Source organism: Gallus gallus, chromosome 4 (assembly GCF_016699485.2).
Source record: "Gallus gallus isolate bGalGal1 chromosome 4, bGalGal1.mat.broiler.GRCg7b, whole genome shotgun sequence".
NCBI lineage: Eukaryota > Metazoa > Chordata > Aves > Galliformes > Phasianidae > Gallus > Gallus gallus.
The window spans coordinates 72,358,871-72,384,811 of record NC_052535.1 but is presented as its reverse complement, the minus strand read 5'-3'; the positions used below and the strand labels follow the sequence as shown (position 1 = coordinate 72,384,811).

Here is a 25,941-nt window from a genome sequence, read left to right as displayed (position 1 = left end):
GTATCCCACAGAATCAAATCAGTAGGCTTTTATGTAAGAGTGGGATATGGTCTTCCTCAGTTTAGTAGATAAGGTCTGTTATCTTGATATTTTTACAAGTAGAAGAAAAGCAAACACCAAATTTCATTTCAGATAGGACTTTTCACATCTTACTTGTATTTTTTTTTAAATTTTGCAACATAAATAGTTATCCATATGAATTTCATTGTTTTCCACTGCCAAAATCAGGAGGAAGGTGTTTATCACCTGACCCTAATCTAAAACTGTCATGACTTTTTTTTTCTTAAACAGGAATTTCTTGGCAGAAATTTCTATTCTTTATGTCCCTAGGAGTGAACAGCTTAATCCAGGCATTTTATCTTCATCAGTGATGGACGCGAAGTCAATTTCTGTCATAAAAATCTCTCTCTGCCTGTCTTTAATATCAGACACAGGAGTCAGGAGAGTGTTAGTCAGAAAAAAATTAGATCATCAATTCTCTGATGTTTTTTTCCCAGCTAGGTCTGGTTTTGAGAATCAGAAAACAACTTCTTTTTGATTCAAAATGCTTGGTACTCTGGTTCACTGGAAAAAACAAGGATGATAAAATTTCTAGTAGTTTCAGTGAAATTAGCTTGAAAATATAATGCTGGAAGGAAAATATGATTTCATAATGAAGCTTCATATACTGACAAAGTAGCTGCACTAAAATCTTCCTTTTTCAAATGCTTCCTTGTCCGTAAGTTGTCATGTTGGAATAAATTTAGAGGAACAGATGTCCTTTGTTTTATAAAGAATGTGAAGTGTTCACTTCTGAAGCACTTCAGTGAAAACGTGGCATTATTCTGTGGCTTTGGAAAAGGTATCCAAAAACCTTTTCACAACTGGTGCCCAGCTTTAGAAAAGTCTGAAAAAGTTGTATGTATAATTTTATTAATTCTAGTTTTGTTTTTGTTTTCTACATAGAATAAGAACAAACCTTACTCACTTATTTAAAAATCGATACCATAAAGTGAAAAAATTGCTTTTGTGTCTTACTTTACGGTGTTATGGCTCACACTGTATTATTGCAGTAAATGCAGATGTTTAAATCAAAAGTGAGCAGAAGTTGTTTACAGACAGCAAGCTCAGCAAACAAAAGTAGCATTATGGAAAAGAAAAATACATTAATAAAGTACTTTGTCATCTGATCATTCTGTGCAGTTTGTTTGAAACTAAATTTAGAGCTTTTGGCTAATAGATGGACAATACTTTTTTCCATACTTCATTTTAAATAATGTGTATTCTGCTTTTCTTATTTAAAAGCTGTTATCTGTCAATACCACTAGAATCAGTGATGATGTCTGATTCTCATTATAAACAATACTATGTATCTATTCAAGATTGTGCCTTACAGTTACTGTGGTTTGCAGAATTGTTTTTTATTATTCCAAGTCAGTGATCACATAATATTTTGCAGGCTTTTCAAGACTACTGACTAGCAGAGTCTAGCTCTGTAAATGTGACATATTAATACCTAAACATATTTATACTATACTCCATGAACAAATCTCAAAGAATTAGATTACACTGCAATTAAATGGTAGCCTGTAGAGGTAAACGCTCCAGTGCTATGCAGGATTTAGTGAACGTGAGCCATAACTGATGCTTGCTTGCTGTGAGGAGGATGGGAGGTAATGAAACAAAGTGACCTTTTTCTGTGTATTGGCTGCACCTTCTCATTCTGTGATGTGTGGATTCAGTCCCCTCAAGGGCTACTTTATTTGGCATGCTGAGATCTGCCTGGAAATAAAGATGCAAAGGTTTTTCTTTCACTGTAGCATCCATCTAGGACATATATTTTAGGCCTTGATTATCAAGGAGACCTTGATTTAGGTCTAGTATTATTTAACTTATTCGTCAGTGACTTGGACAAAGGAATGGAGTGCCTCCTCAGCAAGTTTGCTGATGGCACAAGACTAGGAGAAGTAGCTGATACCCTGAATGCTGTGCTGCCTTTCAGAAGGATTGTGACAGGCTGCAGAGGTGGTCAGAGAGGAAACTGTTGAAATTAACAAAGGGTGACTGTGGGGTCCTGAACCTGAGGAGGAATCACACCAGGGACCAGGCTGGGGGGGCTGGCCTCCTGGAAAAGAGTGGAAAAAATCTCCAGTGGAGGATCTAGTGGGCAACAAGTTAACCATGGGTTGGTAATGTCCCCCTGTGGCCAAGAAGACCACTGTCATTCTGGGCTGCATTAGGCAGAGCACTGCTTAATTCCATATGAATATGAGGAAAAGCTTTACTGTGAGAGTAACTGAACTTTGGAACAGGCTGCCCAGAGAGATTGTGGAGTCTCCTTCCCTGAAGATATTCAAAAGCTGCCTGGACACAGTCCTAGGTAATACGCTTGAGAGACGCTGCTTGAGCATGGAGGTTTGACTAGATTATCTCCAGAGGTTCCTTCCAACCCTAGTTATCCTCTATCCAAAAGCCCACATTCTCATTAGCTGAAGGACATTTTTCCTTTCCCATTAACACTGCTCAGCAGTGAGCTCCAATTCTCCCATCCTCTGTCCGTAACCCAGTCCTGGCACAAGGCTTGGTGTATGTGTAAAATGACCACTACAATTACTAAGCATACTTCAGAGCAGAACAATTGTTTAAATGTATTTTCTTCTGTAATCACAGCTGAGCTGAAGTGGGGCAGTGTTGATCCTGCTGCACCTGCGTCTGACACAACTGTGAGTGGGTAGAGGTTATTAAAGCATCATTGGGTCTTCGCTACCTTGCAAAGCTGCACATGCTTCCATAAAGTTAAGCCCTTCTGGAGATTTCAGCAGAAACAATTTCACTGATCAGACTTTTACAGAACCTGTTATTTATCATATTTAACAGAGCTTGTAAAATGAAGTCTCCATTCAGTTTTGAGCAAGAAAGTTTGGATTCACAAGACAACATAGCAGAGTCTAAGGTTTGTCCCTCATAGACTTGTATAGTTATCTTAAACCTAAACTTGTATAGTTATCTTAGAAAATATGCAATTATGTATTGCACTTTTATGTCCATTTATTTTAGAATATCTAAATGAATAATAAAAGCTGCTGCATTCCACTGTATTATCACCATGCCTCAATGTACTTAACAAGATGCATAATCAGCATAAGACTGGTTCCATTCCCTTTAAAGGGACAACATATGTTTAAATTTAAGGACATTTAAGCCTTTAGTTATTCAGGGGGTGAAATTTCAATAAAAATGTCAGCTTCTGTACATCAAATTAGTGCTAAGATATCATATAACTAATTGGAGGATGAATCACTCATGTATGAAGTGCACAAAAAGGAAAAGTTTGATTAATCAAACTGTATCTGCTTTTAATAAATGCAGAAAGGTAATAAACAGTTATTACACTGAGTTTCTTTGACAGCTTCCAAAACATTTTGTGAAAGAGCTAGCTTTTCCCTCCCATCCAAGATGGAGAAGCTGAGATGCAGAGGAGAGCTGTAGCCTGCATTTAGCTTCCCAGAATGCTAATGATCAAGCCTGTAACTGATCAATTTATGATATCTTGCCCTCTAGTAAATACCTGTTCATATGCAATTTGGTATAAAATCATTTGTATAACAGCACTGGGCTTTTTACAGGATTTTCCATCCACTGCTGCTTCTTGTTCAGGTTTGCATTATCAGATAATGGAATGGAGTATTTTGGATGCCTCTTGTGAGTCTGTTCCCTTTGATCTTGGCATGTCTCCTGAAAACAGGAGTGTTCGTAAGTAAGTAATTACAGTGGTTTATAATGGGAGGCACATAACCATATTTAGCCTTAATTTAGGCAAAAAAAAAACCAAACAAAAAAAAAGTGTAATCTGTGTCAGTCAATTAGCAAGTAAAAAGATTCAGTATAAAAGAAACATATATGTATCACTGGACTATGAGTTTCTTACAAAAAATAAATAAATAAATAAAAGTATTCATAAGACTTTATCCAGAGGATATTTATGGAGATTGACAAAATTCTTGCTTTACAACCTGACTTAGATATTTCTTCATTGATACTGGCAACTTGCAGTTGAAGTAAAATACCTATGAGTGAATATCAGGAAGCTCAGTTATTCCCTTAGGAGATTTTTTTTTTTCTTCTTATGAAGAAGGTAGAATTGGTATGCTATAAGATTTAAATTTTATGCACTAGTATTGTGCAAAAAATGATACAAGCACTGTTGGAAAAAAAAAGAAATAGATGCCTTGAGAGGCAAGCCGAGATCAGAGAGGAGAGAGAAGGAGATGATGAGAGTGAAAATGTGTAACAGACCATAAATTCTGTAGTCCAACAGTGATACCACTCAACTTGAAGTACAGCAAAGCTAAATTAGATCTTAAAGATCACGTTAACTTTAGTGAGGTGCCATTCTGAATGGTTCATTAAGTAATTGATATTGACATTTTGGTAAGTAATTAATGCTGAATTTCATATAAAATGGTTTAAGTATTAGAATTTTATTTCTTCAGATAGGATGACATAGTTATTAAATGTTAACACTGCTATTAATTCCTCTCAATTGGACTATCAGAAAAAATATGCATTTTATAGAAATTGGGAGCAGTCATGCCATCTATTTTTTTATTTCTTATTCTTATATAATTCAGTTTTGGATTGATAAGGAGAAGAGACAGGACTAGGATGGTGTCTTATTGTAGGCAATTGTACCACAGTGATAAGTTACATTCTACCAGGCTTCATGTTGAAAAATAGGAAAAGACAGGAACAATTTCTAGTTTTATAGTATAGTTTCAAGAAGAGTATAAATTGATAATTTTCTCCTATTCAGAGTTGTAACCAAGCTCTTCAAGGCAATACTCCCTACTGCAGAAATACTTTGTTCTCCATGAGTAGGAGAAGTTAAGACAGTGAAATGATTGTCTTTTCCAAGTTCCAATCCAGCAAAACATTGACACAAATAATCAGCGCTAAGCTATTCCTTTTATTGTATTTGCACCCAGTGCAGCCCTTTAGACTTTGCACAAGGCTGTGATATGAATGAAATGTAAGCATACATATTGAGAATAAATATTAATCTCTAAATATTTAGTATTACCAATTCTGGATTAAAAAAGAATTAAAACCATAAATACGATTTTTGTCACTCAAGAACTCCTTCTTCCCTCAAAAAGACAGAAAAATAAATAAATAAAGCTTTTCTGACTTGCATTTACCCTTAGAGCCTTTGCTTACAGACCCTTGCAAGCTTTATTCCTAAGGGCATTATTGGACTGGAAATACTAAAGCAGCTCCTAGTACCAAAGAGCTGCAGTTTTTCCTGAAGTGACAATCCTTCTGTTTTCACAGAGAGAAATGGGAAGCAGGGGCAAAAGGCAGTCAAAACTTGCTGACCTGATGTCTGGCTCCTCACATCTATTTTTAGGTTGAGACCGAGGTTGCTTTATACTCAATAGCAGATTCTGGAAAGCCAATTGTTTTGTGTCAATCTATAGGGTAATTATATAGATTGCTAGTTTAAGCAGGAAATAAAGTTTGTGGTTTATACTTTTCTTTCCCATTGTAATCTTTTTCAACTTCGATAATCTTTTTCTTTGCAGTGCTTGTTCTAGCATTTAATTGAACTGTGGACTTTTTAAACCTCAGGCACCTCCTTCCTGAACTTTGTAAATTGCTATTATTAGCCTGGTTACCTTTCCTTATTTCCTACGATATAATTGCCAGAACAGACTTATCTTGCTCTTATGTGATCATTTCAAAATCATCTGATGTGCCTTGAGTCAAAGAGAATGAGAGATGTTCCTTCAGTGAAACAGGTCATTCAGTCTATTTGCAAGACTGACAGGCTCCCAAGACTTCCTATTTTTTCTTCACTTGGGATGTACTACCTCCAAGAAAGACATAACCTGGCCACATAACATTCCAGAGTAAGATAGCATTGCTGTTGGGGAGAAAAAGTAATTCTCCATGAAATGAGGTCAGTAGTCCCTTTCCCCTGTATCTCTACTATAACTTGAGATATTTTTTTGTGTCATTGGAGCTCCTGTTTAAATCAGAAAGAGACAAGGGAGATAAGAAAGAGAGGTTATTCTATAAATTCAATGATATTCTATTTATCATTCCCTATGGCAATGCACCTGCTAAGTTCTCCTGTCTTTAATTGAGAAAACATAATGTCCTTTCAATATGCTTGATATACTGGTAAACAATTTCCTTTGAGACTCTTCCTTAAGCAGCCCAGCTGACATACACCTGTTCTTTATTATTGGTGGAACTTAAAGAATTTAAGCTTAGGTGTCTTAATATGATACGATTTGGGAGAGAAAATGTGCATTCTGTCTTTTCTTTATCGATGGTTAAAATCTGGGATTTTCAGAAGTTCAATTTCCCACCTGTAAAACATGGATAAAACCCCTCAAAGTAACTACCCCAGCCTAGTATTGGGAGGATGAATTCTTTGTATGTAAGATGACTGCCACGATGCAGGAAACTTAGAGCTGAGACAGTTTGACTGACCTTTTAAAATCTCCAAGTGTTTGTTCTTCATCATATTAAAAATAAATAACCAACTCGTCTGTATCATAATTTGATTTTTAGATTTCAGGGAGACTCCTTTAAAGGGAACCCCATTTTACCTAGGTGAGTAAAGAGGATGACAACCTTCTAAAAAAAATCATCAGTGTAGTTGCATTTTCCATCTTTTATCCATTGCTACCTGTTTCTTAACAGATGTTGAAAGAGGTGCCTTTTCTTGCTATAAGATTCAAGGTATTTTTCCCCGGGCAGATTATTTGTCTTATGATTTTCACCAGAATCACAGTATTACTTTTCAGTCCTTTAAATTTATGTTTCATGCTGAGGGAAAATACCATTCCTGAGTAGCAAGTAAACTATATGTATTATTATATTCAAAAAAACATATTTCACTTGTGTTTAATTATATTTAATCAGTTATATCTATTGTGCACACAAAGAAATGTTTTCTTCTTCTGGTTTCCTTTCTACTCTATTGAATTCAACACATATATCTTTGTTTTATCTTATTCTGTTTTCTTTATGTAAGAAGGAGGCTCATTTTTGTCTTATTACCTGCGCAATATTAAAATGTAAATAATAGCTCATACAAATGATTCAGATATTTCTGTTATGAGAAAAAAAAAACACACAACAAGAGCAGAGAGAAATAATTATTTTTTCATACTTGTACACCTTTAAGCATGTGCAGTCTTGCTAAATAAAGGGAAATGCAACTACATGCCTCATTAAGGATTTCAGGAATTCACCACAATGCCCAAGTTGAGAGTAGCAATCTGACTGTGGCTGTGCCAGTTTCTGCAGTTGCTACAACAGACATAACGGGGTTATTCTTAAGCCTTCAGCATAAAAGTATGCTTAGCATTTTAAAAATATTTTGTTTTGATTAGTGAGGGGTTTTGTACGAAAGTGCTATAGGAATCTAAGGCATAGAAAAATTTTTTAAATCACCAATGCTCTAACATAAGTAATGCAAGCAGGCTTTAAACTGTCTCACAAACAAATGATACTTCCTGCTGAGATGACCTGTCCAATGACACAATTTAAGTGGATGTTTTTCTTGTTTATGATCTCTTATTTGTTCTATTACAGTTCAAAGCTGTGTTCTATAATTTCAGACAGCTCCAGCAACTTTCATCTTCAGGACCTTTTATGCTTTACTTAAGTGAAGGACAGCTTTTGGGATCTGGAATTTGGATGTAAAGGTTTATGTTAGCTGTTATAGAGCAGATCTAATCTGAGATGTCATGTGATGTTGTTATTCTTATTTTGATTTCAATTAAACAATAATTTGCCCCTAACAATCAAATAAAGATGATTTTTTCCTAGTTGTAATCACATACAAGGAATAATTAGTTCTTACTATAAAGCATCTCTCCTATAGAAATTTTATTTTATATAGTCTGAGTATGCAAATAATTACTCCGAATGCACAATATATTATCTTTTCAGATCTGTGAATATAAACTCTGAATATATATTACAATCATGAAGATAGCTTCATATATATATATAGTATTTTTATATAGTATTCATATATATATATATAGTATTTTTTTTTACTTTCAAACAGAACCATGCTGGTTTGAAGAATATCATCACAAAACCACAATGTATGTGGAAATGATCATCTGCTTTAAATATGCTTTAATCTACTTCAGAAGCCAATATCATCTAGATCCACTTTTCAAGAGCTCCCTTCACGGAAGGCTCATCATCTTTTGAAGAGCAGTCTTCACAAAATATATAGATATATACGTAGGCAGAAACTACGATGTAATATATACAGTAGTAGGTGACTTACAAATAGTGTTGGATACACATAAACACTGGGTAGGGAACTCTTACCTTTGCTCATCCCTGTATTGCATATGCACTATTGATAGTCTTTTTAAGAAAGTAAGAAAAATAGCACTTTATTTTAGCAATAACTTTCAGAAACTATCTGCCTAAATGTGTTGATTTGACAAACAGCAAATGTTAACAGTGAAGGGAAAGGAAAGCAAATATCTATTGCAGACTGTGTGCTGGCAGAAAGTTGTGTAGCCTCAATTTGTGCACCACCACTGAAAGGATTCCTCTGCTACATGGCTGTAAAATGCTAACCTTGAGGGTAACATGTTAGACAAGCTTGTGAGCATATTCAAAAGGTGCTTTTCAGAATCTGTCTTCATGGTTCAGAAGATCATTTTAAAGCAGCAGTGCTAATGCTACTTGAGAATAGAAACTCTTATCCAGTGAGATATTAAAATCGCTTTACACATTTTTTTTTCATGAATTTGGCTGAAATGAAAGGAAACTGCTGAATTCAGAAAAACAGTGATTAGAAAATGTTAAAATATAGCTATGCATTTAGCTGCAACACACAAATGAGGACTATTTATATTCCAGTGTTAAGGAGATTTATTTTCAGTTGTCAAAAATCATCGGAACAATGTATTCAGCTGTCTTTGATGTGAGACTGAATCTCTCCGTGTTGTCTCATAGGAGCTGTGGATCAAGCGGCTCACTGAGTGAGCTCGCCTGCCTGTTAGTCTTCACTGAATGAAAACTGCTCACCTCACTGTGAAAGATGCAGCATAAAGGCTTGATGTAGACTTGGTTCCCTCAGTGTGACCTGTATTACCTGAGCAGAAGGATGTCTCATTTCTGGATTCTGATCAGGCTTAGGTATGGTAAAGTTAATTTCTCATTCTTATCGAGATTAACAGAATATTCAGACACACTTAATACCTGTGAACATTAAAAATAAGGTTAGTCCTTCAGATTAATATGGAGGTTGTATTTATTTATTTATTTATTTAGTAAGAGTCATAGTTTGGTGCATACTATACTTTTGGGCAAAAATTTCAGCATATGCATCTAGTTCTCTCTTCATATGATCCTGAGTTCCTTATATGAGCCACCAAACAATTACTTGCCTAACCCCGAGGTTAACCAGTTCCAGAAGGAAGACTTCAGAATCTTGAGTCATAGAAGTAATTAGGAAGCATAATTCATTGTCTCCTTTTCATCATTCATTCATCCTTTAGATGGGGCCACTCTACCACTGCTAGTGGTAGAGGGTTATTGGAAATTTAAGTTAACATTCGTACAATGTTTGGAATGTATAATAAATTGATTTGACAAGCTTTGTTTAGGCAGCAGATGAAATGTGCAGATACATTCATTTTAAGTTGCCCTACTGCATTACTAAAGTGTAACATTTCATATGCTGACATTTATATAGGAAAGGAAACATGTATATGGAAGTAATAGAGCTGCCTTATCTTGTGGAAACCTATTTATTCACCTCTTGCAAGGGAAAGAAGTAGAAGACAGAAGGGTGTTTGGGCCGAGGAAACAGTTGTCAGCCAATTCTGGAAGGTGAATGGAAGCTAAAATCAATCAGCTAAAAAATGTACTTAAATGTTACATTCAATCTGGTATCTGTGCTTGTAGAAAGTGAAACAGGCTGTAGGAGAAATTGCTGACGAGTCACTGGCAACTGTAGTGACCCTAATCTCACTGGAAGATTACCCTCTGTTGGGTAGAGCAGCATAGATCAAAGGGTAGAAAGGGGCTCAGTTTGTTACCAGAATGCTGGAAAGTCAAGAGGATTCTCTCTGTGTGTGTGTGTGTGTGTGTGCCTACATATGCATGTATATAGAATAGGAAAGGAAAAATTTATTTCAGGATATAGTGAAAGGCAAATGATTAATGATTTAAGATTCTTTTCACACTGCAGTAAAAATTAATTAAAGATGTGCTGCCTTCAGGCAATTCTATGCTTACAATGATAAATATGGAAATGTGCTGCATTTCGCAGGATAAAAACCATTGTCTTTACAACACACAGAAATGAATTGTATCCACATCAAGTTTTATGTAAACACTCTGAAATTTAATTGGTAAGGGTTCAGCTGAATGTCTCCTTCTGATTAAAGAAAAGCAACAATAGTGGTGGCATCTCCAATAGCAAACACAGTTTCTCACTCAAGAAAAAATGTAAAGAAAAGATTTTTGTCAACTGTGGACATAAGGACAAGTAAGGTGGAGAAGAAGGATCAACAAATACTTTTAGTAGCGAAATATATTACAGTTGTGATGAATGTATGGTTAGGAATTTTTTTTTTCTTTTTTTTTATTAAACTTATTGTCTTACATGCAAACCCTGAATCTATTACCACAAATAGACACCCAATCCATTCTCCTTTTAGTTCTGATAAAATGAAGCTCCAAGAGTAATCTTCCTTTTTATTGACACAGAGATGTAATTCATTTCTTCATATCCCTCCAGTGACTATCTCCCTATTATTTTATTAAATAGAACCTCTTGTTACTGGCTTCAAACTGCCACGTAACACTGAACATAAATGTTTCTCTCCTCTGTTTCTTTCTCCTTCTTCTCTTCCTGTAATTGCATCTTAGGGGTGCCAGAAGATTCTTGTTTTTTTTCTGCTGGACACATCTTCTACAAAGCTGCTGTGGGAAGCTGGCTTAGGATCTTCTGAGGACTATATGTGGCTCACATCTATGCCTCTTCTTGTCCTTTCAGATCAACCTCTGTCACGTTGCTAGAAGTGACTTGTTCAAAAGGTGCCTTTCATCTGCTTTGTGCTTGCTCACCTGTCCTTCAGGCTCAGAAAGCCTGCTGCAGGCCATAGTGATGGTAAAATAATAATAATAAACAAGCAGACAAAACCATATAGAAACTGCTCTTTATTAGGATCCTGGTATGCCCTAGCTACTCCCATTGAGAAATACATTAATGCTGCTACTGATTTACTGTTGAGTTAATGTGTGTGTAAATCTCACTATGGCACATGCACTGGAGAATTTAATCGGCTAAATTAGAAACATTCTCAGAAACATTTTTTGCTTCTTCAGGACTCTGAGGATAAAGGGAAGAAAAAGGAAACAAGAACATATTGGAGAACTAAGTATGTAGCTGCCTGGTAGAGTGGATAAAGGGAAGAAAAAGGAAAAAAGAACGTATTGGGGAATTGTGCGGCCTGAATCTCTGATTGATAAGCTGAGGTGAGCACTGAGTCAGCTGCGGGAGCACAGGTGAAGGCAATTTACCTGTGTGACCAGAAGGGGTGGAGCCTGGTTGAACCTCTCCTAGACCCCATTTAAGGGCTGACTGCAACTCAGGGAGGGTTTTTTTTTTCCAGAGATCGCTCCTCTTGGAGTTTTTTTCTGTGAGCCTATAATACAGGTGAGCATTTTCCATTTGTTTCCAATTATCTCTTTCCAATGTAATAATCTTTTTAGCTTTATGATCCGTGGATACCAATCTGACCACACCACTCTGTATATTTGTTGACAATACAGGAGCTAAGTATGTAGTTGCCTTGTAGAGTGGAAACAGGTTAGTTTGAAGATTCTGCAGAACCTGCAGTTGGCTGGGGAGCTGCCTCCATGTCCTCCTGTAGCTGTGCTTGTGTGTTCTTGTTTTGAGTGACCAGTACTCATGATCCTGTTGTGTTTACTGCTCTATTAAAAGAGATTTCAAAACAGTACAAAGGCAGTGTAACTCTAATGGCGCTGGTGGAGGTCACCAGCTGAAGGATTGTTCCAATCTGTCCACTTATGAAAATGTATACTTAAGATGTAGAGAGAAAGATACACTAGGTTCATGTAAATAAAGCCAAAAATAGATATCATTTTTGGTATGAAAGAAAATTATCCTGCAATATGGGTAAAGATGATAAGGAACTAAAAATTCTAAAAAACTGACATGACTTTTTAGCACCTCTGAGGATGAATGTTTTGATGTAGGTGTGATGTGCTAATGAATTAGCCTTTCAAATTCAAATGGAGCAAATCTGCCTCACTCTAGTCCTAGAGCATGGAAAGTATTTGTTCAGACCTAAAAACCATCATATGCTTTAGCAAATATGTCACATGAGTGGAAATTTCCCCTTGGCCAATGCAAAGATGTAATACCAAGTAAACTCTTGATACAGCTTTCAGAAGTGCTTTTAAAGAAAACGAGTGGGTTTTGCATAGTTTTGGGTCATATTTTGCCTAATTTCAGTAAGTGTTACTGATGTTTGGACAAAAAAATTAAATCAGTTAGAAAGGGATGAGAGCATGAGCCAAATTTGCTGGAGTACATTGAACTAGGTTACAAGAGGCCTGTAGCCAAAACTGCTTGATGAGGTATGTGCCCTTGAGACATATCCACGTTTGTCCAGCAGATTTTCCCCATCTACTAAGAGTGGAGATAGACCAGTCCTTGAAAATCCTGTTACAAGTCTTATAGACCAGTGAATGACACACCAAATTTTCTTAATTTTAAAAACAGAAACATTGAAATCAAAATCAAGGTTCTCTGTTTTCAAAAGAAAATTAAAAGTGCTGGAAAACTACACAGCGTTATCGTGGAACCCTTTTCAATCGAACATGCTGGAAACTCTTCATCCAGCATTCATCATCCTCAGTTATTGCCTGCAGCAACAGTGGCTCATGAGCTATATCTTAAAAAGAATCTTTCCTATGCCTGCTCTGCAATTTGCTGCCCAGTTAGTTTTGTTTCTGCCTCTGTGATGTAAAGAAGAACACTGAGATAATGTAGGTTAAGAAAGAAACCCTTATTTAAACAGGTAGGAGAAGTGAGAAGGATGTAAGTGTTTACAGTAGCAAGGGAACTGTGAATTGCCTTAAATGGCCAGCAGCAGCTCAGCCTCACAGAGGCAGGGGGGATGAGTGAGTATATGTACTTGCAGGCAGTAATTACAGCTGCTGCTCATTCTCCACTCTGGAGAAATTAGGTTGCTTCTGATTTAAACTGTAGTTTCATGATACAAAGTGTTGGGTCCCAGTGCTGGTTTTCCTCCCTTTCTTCCTTCCATGCTTTGCACCTTCGTGCTATGTCAGCACAAATCCTTGCTTATCTGTGAGTTGAATTGGGCATTAGAGAACTATTCTGACATGAAAAAAAAAAAAAACCCCAACAAAATAAAACACAGAAAAAAAGACAAATTACTTCTATGCCTAAGAAAGTTGCGATGTGAGAAATGAGGGATGAGTGTACAGGATGAAATTATCACAGCATCCCTTTCAGTGTTGGCAAACTCGGTTTAACTACTTGCGCCTAGCAGACAGCCATACTCTGTGCTCTGCACAGACATAATGGAGTTGTGAAACAAGCAGTATAGAAAAGCATTACTATCCATCAATTCCATCCTTTCTTCTAGGCATATTGTCACTAAACATTAATAAAATCTTATTGTTACTTGGCTTTAAACCTCCAACATAAGCAATGCTATGCCACTAGGAAGAACAAATCTTGTTAGGAAAAAAGCATTACCTTTTACGTTTTCCCTTAAAGGAGAAATATTTCACTATTTCACTGATCGCTAAGAAGAGTGCTATTATTTCAATAAACTGTTTGTAAACATTAAAAGAAATGGAGTGAAGTTTATGGGATTTAAACATACATTTTATTATTTGTTAACAGGATTTGGCTTCTCCATCCTACTTCAAACATCCCTCTAGAATATACTTTTCTTAAGTTTTGTGTCTTGAAAGAATTCTAAAATAAGCCTTTCTTACCTGAGCTGCCCTTTCTCAAATCTTCAGCAAGAAGACGTGATGTCAATTAAAGGATTAAGCAGCTGTATAAACATTGTACCGTATGCTAAAAATGAACTTCAGTGAATGCTTTCTAGTTAGACTACTATTACTCATGAATATTTCAGTTATAAATTTTAAAAATATATTGTAATTGAGTCAGGCTACAAAAAAGTGCTTATAACTTAATTTCCCCTAGAATGGCCTCATCATGCATTCAGCAGCAAATTATTTCTTTTCTTGCCACCTGCATGATGTTTGCTGGTGCTAAGAAGTGCCAATACATAGCTTATAGGCTGAAAGGTTAGTAAATGATGCACATTGTGCCATTTGCATTTGTCTTCTTTATATCTACAATAAAATATTTATCTTTTTCTTACATAGGAAAATGTACAAACATTTATTGATTTTTATTGGCAGATTAGCCATTTGTTTTTAAAATGCAGGATGCCTATTTTTCACTTTATTGCACTGCTTTAATATTTTACTCATGATAGGAATGGAGTAAGAGAGGTCAATAATAATTTGATTGAGTAAATGTCATGCAACAAGTTTCATAAAATAATGATGTTGCAGAGAAATTCTCCTAGATGGGGTTTAGTGTGTTGTGTTTTCTGAGAACTATATGGTACTCTTTTTAGAATGCACAGGAACATCTCTGTAGCAGGAAAGATGACAAATTCACTGACCTCAGAATAAATTCTCTGAAGATGAAGGCTTGAAAATCATGATAAAAAGAAACATTTGCTAGTAAAGAACAGGAAGAAATGGAAAGTTTCACTTATCTAAGAAGATGAAATTCAGTGGCTGATAAGATCTAAATGTTATGAAGACTGTAAAATCACTGGGAATATAATGGTATAGAGTACATTTTAGTAGCTGCCAAAGCTGTGGTATAGCAAGATCAGTGTGTATACTAAATTGAAACAAAGCCACAGCAATACCTTGTCAAGATTTCACCGTCAAGCAAAAATGCAGCAGCAAATGAGGGAAAAGTGAAACAGATTAGAAGCTTTTGACAGTTTCTGAGTCAGCTGGTGGCAGCTACCAGCATGGAGGTTTGCACAGTGCCCAGCCAGCCATTCCTATCAGCCATCACTTTGTACAGATTATTCTTACCTTTTGCTTATAGTGTAACTTCACAGAGAGGGCTGCACTTTCAGCAAATGAGCAGAGAATGTATCAATAGAAAGTTAATAGAAGGCTGCTGCATGGTTCAGTGAGATGATTACAAACTGGATTTCTTGTCTGTAGTTTTTCAAGTGTTGAAAAAAGATCTTGGGTAGAATGCTTACAGTCAAGAGAAACCAATTAAACAGATCTGTGTCCATGGAATGTCTCAAGTGTATTAATCTCTATGTAAATTTAAGTAGTCAGAAAAAGCCTCTTTGCAGTCATTCCTTCCTGTAAAAAATTATAAATAAAATGTGACAGCTTAGCTAAATTCAGTTATTTGAGGTATTTTTCAGTGTTCATAGTCAAGCATTGTAAGAAAAATAAGTTAATTTCTCTGAAAACTTGAAATTAAGTGATAATCCAACTTTGCTGCTGCTGAGCCTTTCTCTGTAATGTCTTTACTGTGGCTGTGGTGTTCTTAAAGAAAACAAGGAAATTGCCCATTCAAAATCTTCAGTATTAAGCTTGCAAAGTCAGGTGCTTAGAAGATTAAAAAAAGTTAGTTTAGGTTCCTATCTGAATCTAATTGTGTTCCTATACAGCAGTTTGTATTATTAGATTTATTTTATAACTTGTACAAATTTTACTTTTTCTTACATTATTTTGATTCGTTTAAATGCTTTTTTTCTTAGACCGTATTGCCAAAATAATAAAAAGGTTTTATTTCCATAAATATATCCCTAATGTTTGTAAAGCAGAAGGATGTGTAGGGGATCATTTGCAACTGTATCAGATCTTCCTTTTCCTGTGCAAAATCCTACTGTGGGTCTGTCTGCACAGCTGCAGTCCCTTCCAGGCTGCCTGATCCTCATTCTTCATCTGTTGTGGGGATGGTGCCTCCTTGTGCCCTGCAAAGCTCAGAGATTTGTCAAACAGAAGGGAGTATGACTGGAACAAGAGAGTGATTTCAATGTTACCATTCCTGTAAGTGCCGAGTGCCATCCTGGATCACCACCAGACCTTGGGTTTTATGGGTCTCCAAACTATGGAGGGTATACAGCATGTTACACTGCTACACTACCAGAAGATTACTTCACTTTCTAGAGTTCTTGTTATGTTGCAGTCTGTCAGCAAAACATAGCACTCCTCTGTTCAGTATTTTCTTTTAAAGCAGCATATTCAGCTCATGAACTTTCATGTTGTTTTATGACGCTGTTAAAAACTCAAGAGTAATAACCTGTCATTGAACAAAGGCATAAGCACAGGGAATTATCAAATCTAAACTGAGCTGTCAGGGTGAATAGAATACAACTATAGATTCTCTCTTTCTTTGTATTTCTCACCATTGATCAGAGAAGATTGAGTTTCTTGACCCTGACTGATAACATTCAGGTTGACCCAAGTTAACTGTACAGATGTAACCTCTGTCTTCAAAAAAAGTGGATAATCTATTCTGTTTGTTCTTCCACTGGATTAAACTAAAACCAGACCTCAAAATCTGAATGCAAACAAATTATAGTGGTGACAAAAGGTTTAAAAACAACAACAACAACAACAAAAAAGCAACCATCACATCACTGTAGAACCATTGGTTTCTTCTCAATAATCTGCAAGGCTTTGTAAAATTTCCTGGAGAAAAGAATTACTGGAAGTACTTGAGGACAATGGAAAGCAAGGAAATATCCCACTCAGGTGAGAGGACAAAACAAAATATCTATTTTACCCCAAGTGTGGTATGTCTGGTTAACCTGTTGGTTCTGTTTGGATAATAATATTTTGAGCAGAAAATCTGTTCTACAGTATTACCCAGGCAATTAGTATGTAGTAGTTAAATTGCTGCAGACAGAGATTTGTACAAGAATTATAGGGAAGTGAGGAGCCAGCGAAAGAAGAGATGATAATGGATTTTGTTAAAGAGGAAATATTACTAATGAAATTCCTCTAGGATCAGTCTTGCATCTGATCCCACATAGAATTTTTAAGTAATAATCTTGGCAGAAAGAAACTGATCTTGAGCACAGGGAAAATGTGATAGGATGAGATGTAATGGAATAAGTTGTGTCAGGGGAGGTTCAGGTTGAACATTAAGAAAAACTTCTCAGAAAGAGTGGTGAGGAATTGGAACAAGCTGCCTAGGGAGATGTTGGAGTCACTGTCCATGGAGGTGTTCAAGAAAAGGATAAAAGCTTCACTGAGGGACATGGCTTAGTGATGGGTTGGTGGCTGGGCTAGGTGATCTTAGTGATCTTTTCCAACCGAATTGGAAAGATTCTGTGATTCTCAAGGTACACTTCTGTGAGGCATGTGTGAAAATTTTTCTCACCCATTGTTGAGATAGTTACAGGGATAGTTACAGGCACCTAAACCAAGAGGTTAGTGACCATGGTGGGGAGAAAATTCATCTCCAGAGGACAGCTCACAGCATCTAGGTGAGCTTCCAGCTCTGAGTAGTGCCTCCCTCTTTTAACCATAGAGAGAGAGTCAGGGAGGGGGCAAGATGGCTCGCTTCCTGCTGTGGGAAAGAATGACAGTTTTTTATATATGGTTGAAAATCCTATATTCAGGTCTGTTCTAGTTCCTGTTCACAATATTAAAACAGGTCTTGAGCATTGGCTGTGAAATCTACCAGTCCCCTGCAGGGACTCTACTTGAGTTCATAGATAATTTAAATGTACATGAAAGGAGTAGCCTAGACACAATATATTTCAAGTACTTTGCTTTTTAAGTCTTTCAAATCTGCTTTTGCAGTTAGTTTTCTTTTGCTCCTGCAAAACACATTTGTAGGACAATATCTGACTCTCAGTCTCTCTGGTATTCACCTACCACTTCACAGGGGGCTGTATACCTGCTTATACACTAACTCTCCCCCTCACAAATCAGCATAATTCAAATACAGGCAGAGAAATTGCTCTCAGCTTCAAACTTACTTTAAAGTTTGATGTTACTGTTTCAGAACTTGCCTCGTTTAAATAAATAAATAAATAAACCAACTTACTCTGTCTACCCTGGATAACTGCTGAGAATCCTGCTGAAAATCAATAGTAACATACTTGTAGCAATACAAAAGGCATTGAAGATTAACAAATAGTGATCAATATATTTATTGTCTGTTTTTATTTTTCTATGCCTACTTTTCCAGCTTCTGGCTACTTGTTTCTATTTCCTATATAATAATTTGTCACCTCCAGGATTTGCTTTCTATTTTTCATTCGTCTAGAGGAATGACTGTTTGGATTTGGTTTCTTTCTGCTTGAATCATTTCTGTGAACTGGTTTACACTTTGAGCCCACATGAGACATTATGATGGAGGAGGTTACAGGCTGCACCTCTGTTCAGGAAAGGAGAAAAGAGCTGTGGGTTTTCTGAGCATTCTACAGTTTAACACGTGGTGCAGAAGTGACACGAGTCTTCTCTTATATCTGCTTCCTTGTAGCCAGACTTGACAATACAATAAGACAGTACTATTTGAAATGTATAATTGATCTCACTGATCATGTACAAAACTTTTGTAAGATATCCCAATATTCCAGTTTCTTTCTCTAAAAGAAGTTGATTCAAACTGCTAGTTCAGATTTAGACACAAAATACCAATATGGCTATTATATTAAGCTCCTGATGCTATATATATATAAAAAGTACCATTGTAACTAGTTCATGTATTTTCTGATATGAATTTGGAGAAGGGAAGGCAAGGATATCAGAATCAATAGAAAATAATTTACAGTATGAGGTGAATATAGTTATTTTTAGACTACAGAACGTGGGCTAAGAGCTAGTGAATGTTCCTTGTAAATACCCTGTGTTTTTAACAACAAAGAATGGTAGGAGATACTTAGCTTAAAAGAAAAAAAGAAGTAAAAGAAAAGCAGTGCTGTAATGACAAAAGAATTCATGCTGTAAGGCTGTGGAGTGTGGAGTAGACTTCCAACGAAAGAAACCTAATGAATTCTGATCTAAATATTGATCAGTTCATGAAAAGCATGATTTTGTTGCTGTTATGATATACTTGCTCTTGTTAGCTTTGTTAGGATCTGTTCTAACTTGCTGTCTCCAGTGTATGCAAATTCTGATTTCCTGAATTATCATTGTTTAGTCTGAGTTTTTTTTACTGTTTTATCTTATCTGATGTGAAGTAGTTACAAAAGAATTCATACCATCATTTGACTGCTTAATCTTAAACTTTAAGCCTGATCCTGCAAGAATTTGTATGAACTTAATTTAAAACACTGCAAGCATCTGTAATGATTTCAGTAGCACAAACTTAGCATATTGTGAACTACATGTGGGTTAGAAGGAAATGAGCCATCACCACCTATATTCAAATAAGATCTCAGAAGACTGTGTGCTGCTAGTTGATAGAATATTTTTTGGCCATTCAGTTTACAGAATCGCATACCCAGCAGCTGTCACTGAATTAGGGTCTTGAGCTAGTCTCAGTCTGAGGAGTGTAGTGATTTGGCAGGAATCACAAATGAGCAGCAGTCATTTGTTTGCTGTGTGGAATACGAATGGCAGAATATTTTGAGGGTTAACCCTGAAACACAGATCATTTGAGAAAGATTTTTTAGAAAATACTTGAACAAGGTAGTTCTTCAAAACAATAGCTACTGAAAGAGGAAATGTGTAGATAAATTATGCTTTCAACCTGAAAGATCACACATCATATAGGAACATTTTGTCTCTTAGAACATCACGAAGAAAGGAAGACATCAGAAAATGGAGCAGTCAGAACAACCTATATCTTCAAATCTAGTTTAGTTTCACTGCATTCCTATCCTAATTGCTTAAAACCAGATTAGAGTTAGAGTGTCTGTCAGTCTCCCTGTTTACACCACCTTTGAGTTTTCTTTAGAGACAGCGAACAAGGTTGCCATGGTCTCCTGTAACTTCAATTCTTTTTCAGGAGTAGGTACTTTATCATCGAACTAATTTTGAAGAGCACTATTGTAAAAGTCAGCCCAAAACCACCTGGAAAGTCTGGAAAAGACTTATTCTTGATTTAAAAAGGTCCAAAATCCATTATCATGCTGCTGCCAGTAAGCTACTGTTAGCACATGCTTAGGCATATGCCTTTCTGAATTTGCAGATGTCAGTGATGTTTCAGAGGTTTTGGGAAGTAGAATGCATAAATAACAGCTATTGCTATGGTCGTTAACTTCTGGGTTTGGCAAGTCTTTTGCATTCTGATAGAGAACGTCCTTCCAGATGACAGCCAGAGGCAGTGAAGGAAAGATGGAATCTTTAGGGAGATAGGACCCACACATAACTGTATGACAAATTGTAATGACAAGGTTGGGATTGGGATTTGTAATGTGATGTACTGAAATAAAATCCATTTCCATATAGTGCATGCATGCCTATTGCTGTTTGAAATAATTATCTTTGCAAAGCACCCTTTCTTTAGGTCAAGAAGCACACCCTTTTCCTGTGCCATGGTGTTTATATATCTTGTTCTCACAGTCTAATATAATTCTGAGCTATAAATATAGTTTGCTAAGGAATTCATAAGGGCATTATTACAGCCAAAATGGGCTGTCCAATAACTGAATTATTTTAATATTTGTGGGAAAGTACTGACATTAGAACTTTGCTTTCACAAAGATATTTTAAAATATACTATTTTGCATCATTATATTTTTTGAGACAAATTCAATACGTGGAATAAAATCATTGCAATTCTGTCACAGAAGAGTAAGTGGAGAAAAAAGAATAATCCAAGAATTCAACTTTTTTAAGGATACTGGTTACCCTTGCAGTTAGCAATAGAAATTAACCTCAAAATAGCCAGCAGAAAGTATAGAGTATATTTTTTACATAACTGTGATCCTTCATTATGCTTATAAATAGTGAATTACTGTTTATCTTTGCAAGCACTAAGAAGCTTGTAAGCAAAATAACCTACTGTTCTGGGGCCCAGTGAATGTCATATTCTGTTAATCTGGAATGGGGAAGATATAGCTGGTTTTATAATTGTTTTGATTTTCACCAGTCACCAGCCTGTGTTGCTGACGGAGGAAACACACACTGTTCATCAGAAAGTCTTGCTATCTATGAGCATATTTTTGTTTCTCCCATAGAAGCAGACTAAAACAGATGGGAGAGGGAATCCTCACAATAAAACCAATTGTTATTCTCTCTTACTGTGAGATTCTTAAGCATGAATGCACCATGTCACCCCTTATATTACCAATGGATGCATTAGATTTACTTAGCAGCTACTCTTCAATAAGCAAGTCTATAGTTGAACAAGATTTGTAAGGTCCTTTTAATCACTACAGAGGAGTAATCCCTGCATTATTTCTAGCGAGGTTTGTAATTTAATTTTTATTTAGTTTGATGCTGCTAATTCTGCATCTTCCTTCGTCTGTTTTGCCTGCATTGAATCTCTTTGTTAATCTTGTACAGATCTCTTGCTAATCTACCACACAGTGTTGAACCTTACTTTCAAATCTTGAACTTTTGTGTGTAACATCACCTTTTTCCTCTTTTGTGCCTGCACGTGCTTTTAAACTTCCTAACTCTGATGAATAAGAGTGTTAGATTAGAATGTCCCCAAATTGCACATTCTTTGTTGCAGCATCAGTTTTTCTTTATAGTTTCTTCTTTATCCGGGTTATCCTGGTACACACTAGCTCTGAAATTAGCTCTACATAGAAGATGACCTCAGACTTCTGGAAATGTTTGAATCTCTTCTGTGAATGGAGTAGCTCTGTACTTGGCACTGGTGAGACCGCACCTTGAGTGCTGTGTTCAGTTTTGGGTCCCTTACTCCAAGAAAGGCATTGAGGCCCTGGAGTGTCTTCAGACAAGGTCAACAAAGCTGATGAAGGGTCTTGAGCACAAGTCCTATGTGGAGTGGCTGAGGATAACTGGCGTTGTTTATTCTGGAGAAGTTTCAGGAGAGACCTTATAATTCTCTACAACTCCCTGAATGAAGACTGTGGTGAATGGAGGTAGGCTTCTTTTCCCATTTAACAGTGATAGGACAAGAGGTAATGGATTTAAGTTGCACAAAGGAATGTTCAAGTTGAATATTAGGAAAATTTTCTTCTCAGGAAGAATGGTACTGCATTGGAACAAGTTGCCCAAGAGAATGATGGAGCTGCCGTCCCTGGAGGTTTTCAAGAAAAGAGTAGATGTGGTACATAAGAAATAGTGTCATAGTGGGCATGGTGGTTATGGGTCGACAGTTGGACTAGATGATTCTAGTGGTCTTTTCTGACCTTAATAATTCTGATTCTAGATACCTTCTTAAGCATGTAGGCTTTGAAATCATGAGTTAGTGAAAATGTGGTATAAAGTGAAGAGCTTCCAAAGCAGATCTGGATAAAATTGGTCTGAGTATAGCTACTCTGTGGAGTACTTATAACAGGAGATTGATAGATAGATGGTATTTATATTTATACACCATTCTTATCCTTTCAGAAACACTAGTTCTGTCAAATAGAAGGTCATGTTAAACACTTTTCTTTCCAGAATGGAATATTATTAGATCACACCTCTATATTGTCTAGTACTGCTTCTTTTCCCAAATAATGTAAGAACATAATATAAACCTTTAAGTTTTATAACAAGAAGGCAGTAACATTTAGAAAATAATAAAACAACAACAAAAATTCCTTTTATTAAGTTTGAAACTTTACTTGAAATGATGTGGAAAAATTTGCATTAGTGTATTGGTCATAAATATGGAGGTTAGTGAAAAGCGTATGGTAACAAGTCAGAAAATCAAAAGAAAATATATTGTGTGCACAAAAAAAAAAGGAAAGAAGTTACAGAATTCTGTCAAAAAAAAGAAAAAAAACCAGCAGTTGTGTGAAAAATCTGTACTGGTGCAGTTGCAATGCTGAAGACAAATACGTTCCTCATTTTGTACTCTCAGAAAGATAAAATCAATGTTGAATACACTATTTTGACCTAAAATTATAGTTATGCCTCACCTTGAATATAGTGTGAAATGTTGGTATAGTCACTGTAAAAATTGACTTTGAGAATGCAGAATGGCACAAGAAATAAGCTCAGATTGTAAGGATCTATAGAGAAGAAATGTTTAAAATAAGACTTTATTCTCATTGAAAAATGAGGAAATTCACTAGAATTAACTGAAATTTTCTACTTATTACAGTAATGAGTAAGTGTTAATGGCATTGCTGAAATGCAATTATACAAAAATACCTCAATATATTATTTGCTAAATTAGTGAAAGCAAACAAAAAGTAATAAAAATAAGGTAGATGATAGAACCCATCATGTTGTACCAAGGATAGCTGCTGAATGAACTGAAAATAGTGAGAATACAAAGGCACAGTCTCTGATAGTAAAGACAGCTTAAGAGGATCATGCTTCTGAAGCAGGGAACAATAACCTATTGAGAAAATGGTCTGTAAAATACAATAATTTCAGTTAAACAATACATGTTTTCCACAAAACCTTATTTCAGTGATCCAATGGAGGAAGGAATCTGCAAACAAAGTGCAGTGGGTACTAATGGACAGGGCAGTTGAGCAGTGTGGTAAAGCCAGTCTACATGTTTCAGAAAGAAGAAGATGGGGGAAGAGACTGGAAAGGTAGAGTGCTGAAAGAGAAATAGTGAAATGAAAACAAGATTATTGTGAGCATCAAAAAACAATTGTCTTAGTGTTTATTAGGATTTAAATAATAGCTTTAATTTTAGATATATAATTGCATTGATTTAAGGTGATTCCCACCATCATTACAAATGAGTACCTTAAAATCCATAAATTCAATCAGTTTCACAGCATCACTTTGTAGGGAATGTTGTCCACAAAGGGGAGGAGAATATTTTTTTTATAGCCACATAGGTCATTTGAGTCAAAGCAGGAAGAGGAAAGCACTATAATCTTCATAATAGTGTGTAGTCTGCTCATAGTTAATCTGTCTCTAGAATTGATTTGGAATTTTAAACGTCATGCTTCTGAACAGGTAAATCTAACCACAGAGACAGGGTTTATGGAGATAACATTTTAGTGTTTAAGGGATTGTGCTGGGAAATTGGTCACTTTTGGCTTCAAAGAGGAAAAAAGACAGTGTGTATAGCTTATAAAGGACTTTTTTTACTCATATTGAGATGAGAGAGATTTATATTGCATAACAAGTTAGGTGATCTTATTTGAGGTGTGGATCCAAACTGGGTGACATGCTCCATGGAGGGCACCTGAAACTCTGTCCAGAAGTCCTGTATTTCATGTTTCCTACTCACAGAGCTTATCACCATAAACTTCCTTAATGTTGCAGGAAAACAGAAGACAGAAAATGTTGCTGTGCAGCAGTTGAACTGTAGCTAGAACTGAGACTAGGCAATCTGTGGCTGAAAGTTGGAATACATCTATGTTTGAATCTGCTTCGACAGGAGCTGACAGAGAAAGAAGGCCTACAAATGCCACACTTTCTATAAGTGAGAAATGTGATGCATGGTTATGGTTGAGTTTATGAGTAAAAGTTGTGGACATCAGGGAGTTGGAGGATGATAGTTAAGTAGGATGACATTGAGACTTCTACTGCATATATATATATATGGAGCATTATTAATTTAATTTTCTTACAATTATTATATTTTCTCTCACAAAATCTTCTTTCACAGTTACTTTTCTCTAAAACTAATGATTTTCAGCTAAAGATTAGGCTGTGAGGAGGAAAAAAAAATCAACCATGTATATATATCCAGAAACAGATAATATGTTTCTGGGCAAAACTAAGTGCTTTTTAAAATTCTAAAAATGGTCGGGAAGATTTAAAAATTGACATATGTGCAAACAGTAAGAAACAGCAAGAAAATCAGAAGCAGCTTCAGCAATGATGAACTTACGAATTGGTGAAGAACAGTTCCTTGCACAAATCAATACACTCATCATTCTGACTGCATAGTTATACAATGTATTATGTTCTAAAGTGAACATTTACCAAAATTGGTGAGAGAATTACCAAAGTAGTTGGACACTCTTAAAATACGTTTGTGATGATCATTTCAGGGATTTTGCTTGTAGGCATTCCTTATTACCAAAGCTGGTAATTTTTTCAGAAAGCCACCAAAAAAGACTATTCCTTTAAAAGAAATTTTCTATGTTGAACTTAGAAAGAGAATATGAATACTGTGCTCTGCTAGTAGCAGAGCTGCTCAAAAAATGCGGTGCCAAATTGAGCTCTGCAGAGTTTGCAAAGTTTCAGTTAAACTAAAATATTCCGGGCAACGCTTTTAGGAGAAAACCTTTGCTAGAAATCTGTCTTAAAGTTAGGTGCAACATTTTTAGTATGTTTCCTTAACAGATTGGTAATTTTAACAGGATAACTTGACACAGTTAACTTTGACGACCTACTTCGCAGCTAAGCTGTGACTCTTGTCTTTTTCTTTTTTTAATGGTTGCTTGAGCTTACTGCTTTTAACAAATATATTCTGAACAAGCCATTTTGGCTTGTTTTGCCAAAGCAGTTAATGACAGATCTATGTCTTTTCTTTGAGAGAATATTTTAGAATAATACCACTTGACAATTCTTTTCCTAAGTTATATTGCTGTTAAACTCCCTGAGATAAAGTGTTCCCTACTCATGCAAATAAGAACACAGACGCACAGTTTGTTACAGACATCTGGAGATCTGAGCTTGATACTAATGAGACACACCCCAAGTGGTAATTTTTTCTGTCCAGGTTTTCTGTCGCATTTCATAATGGGCCAGTAGAGAAAAATGCTCCTTACAGACTCCTAAAAGAAGAGCGTCCATTTGGAGATTTGTAAAAAGACATGAAAAAGGGAA

At 36.0% G+C, this 25,941-nt stretch overlaps 1 long non-coding RNA gene across 1 annotated transcript in view; it reads left to right on the top strand.

Annotated features, from left to right (window-relative positions):
• The window catches only part of LOC112532345, a 166,726-nt gene that overhangs the window by 5,089 nt on the left and 135,696 nt on the right, over positions 1 to 25,941 (top strand). The window contains exon 3 of the long non-coding RNA XR_003074960.3: positions 8,983 to 9,165. This is a non-coding gene — a long non-coding RNA (uncharacterized LOC112532345). The remainder of the gene's footprint in view (positions 1 to 8,982; positions 9,166 to 25,941) is intronic.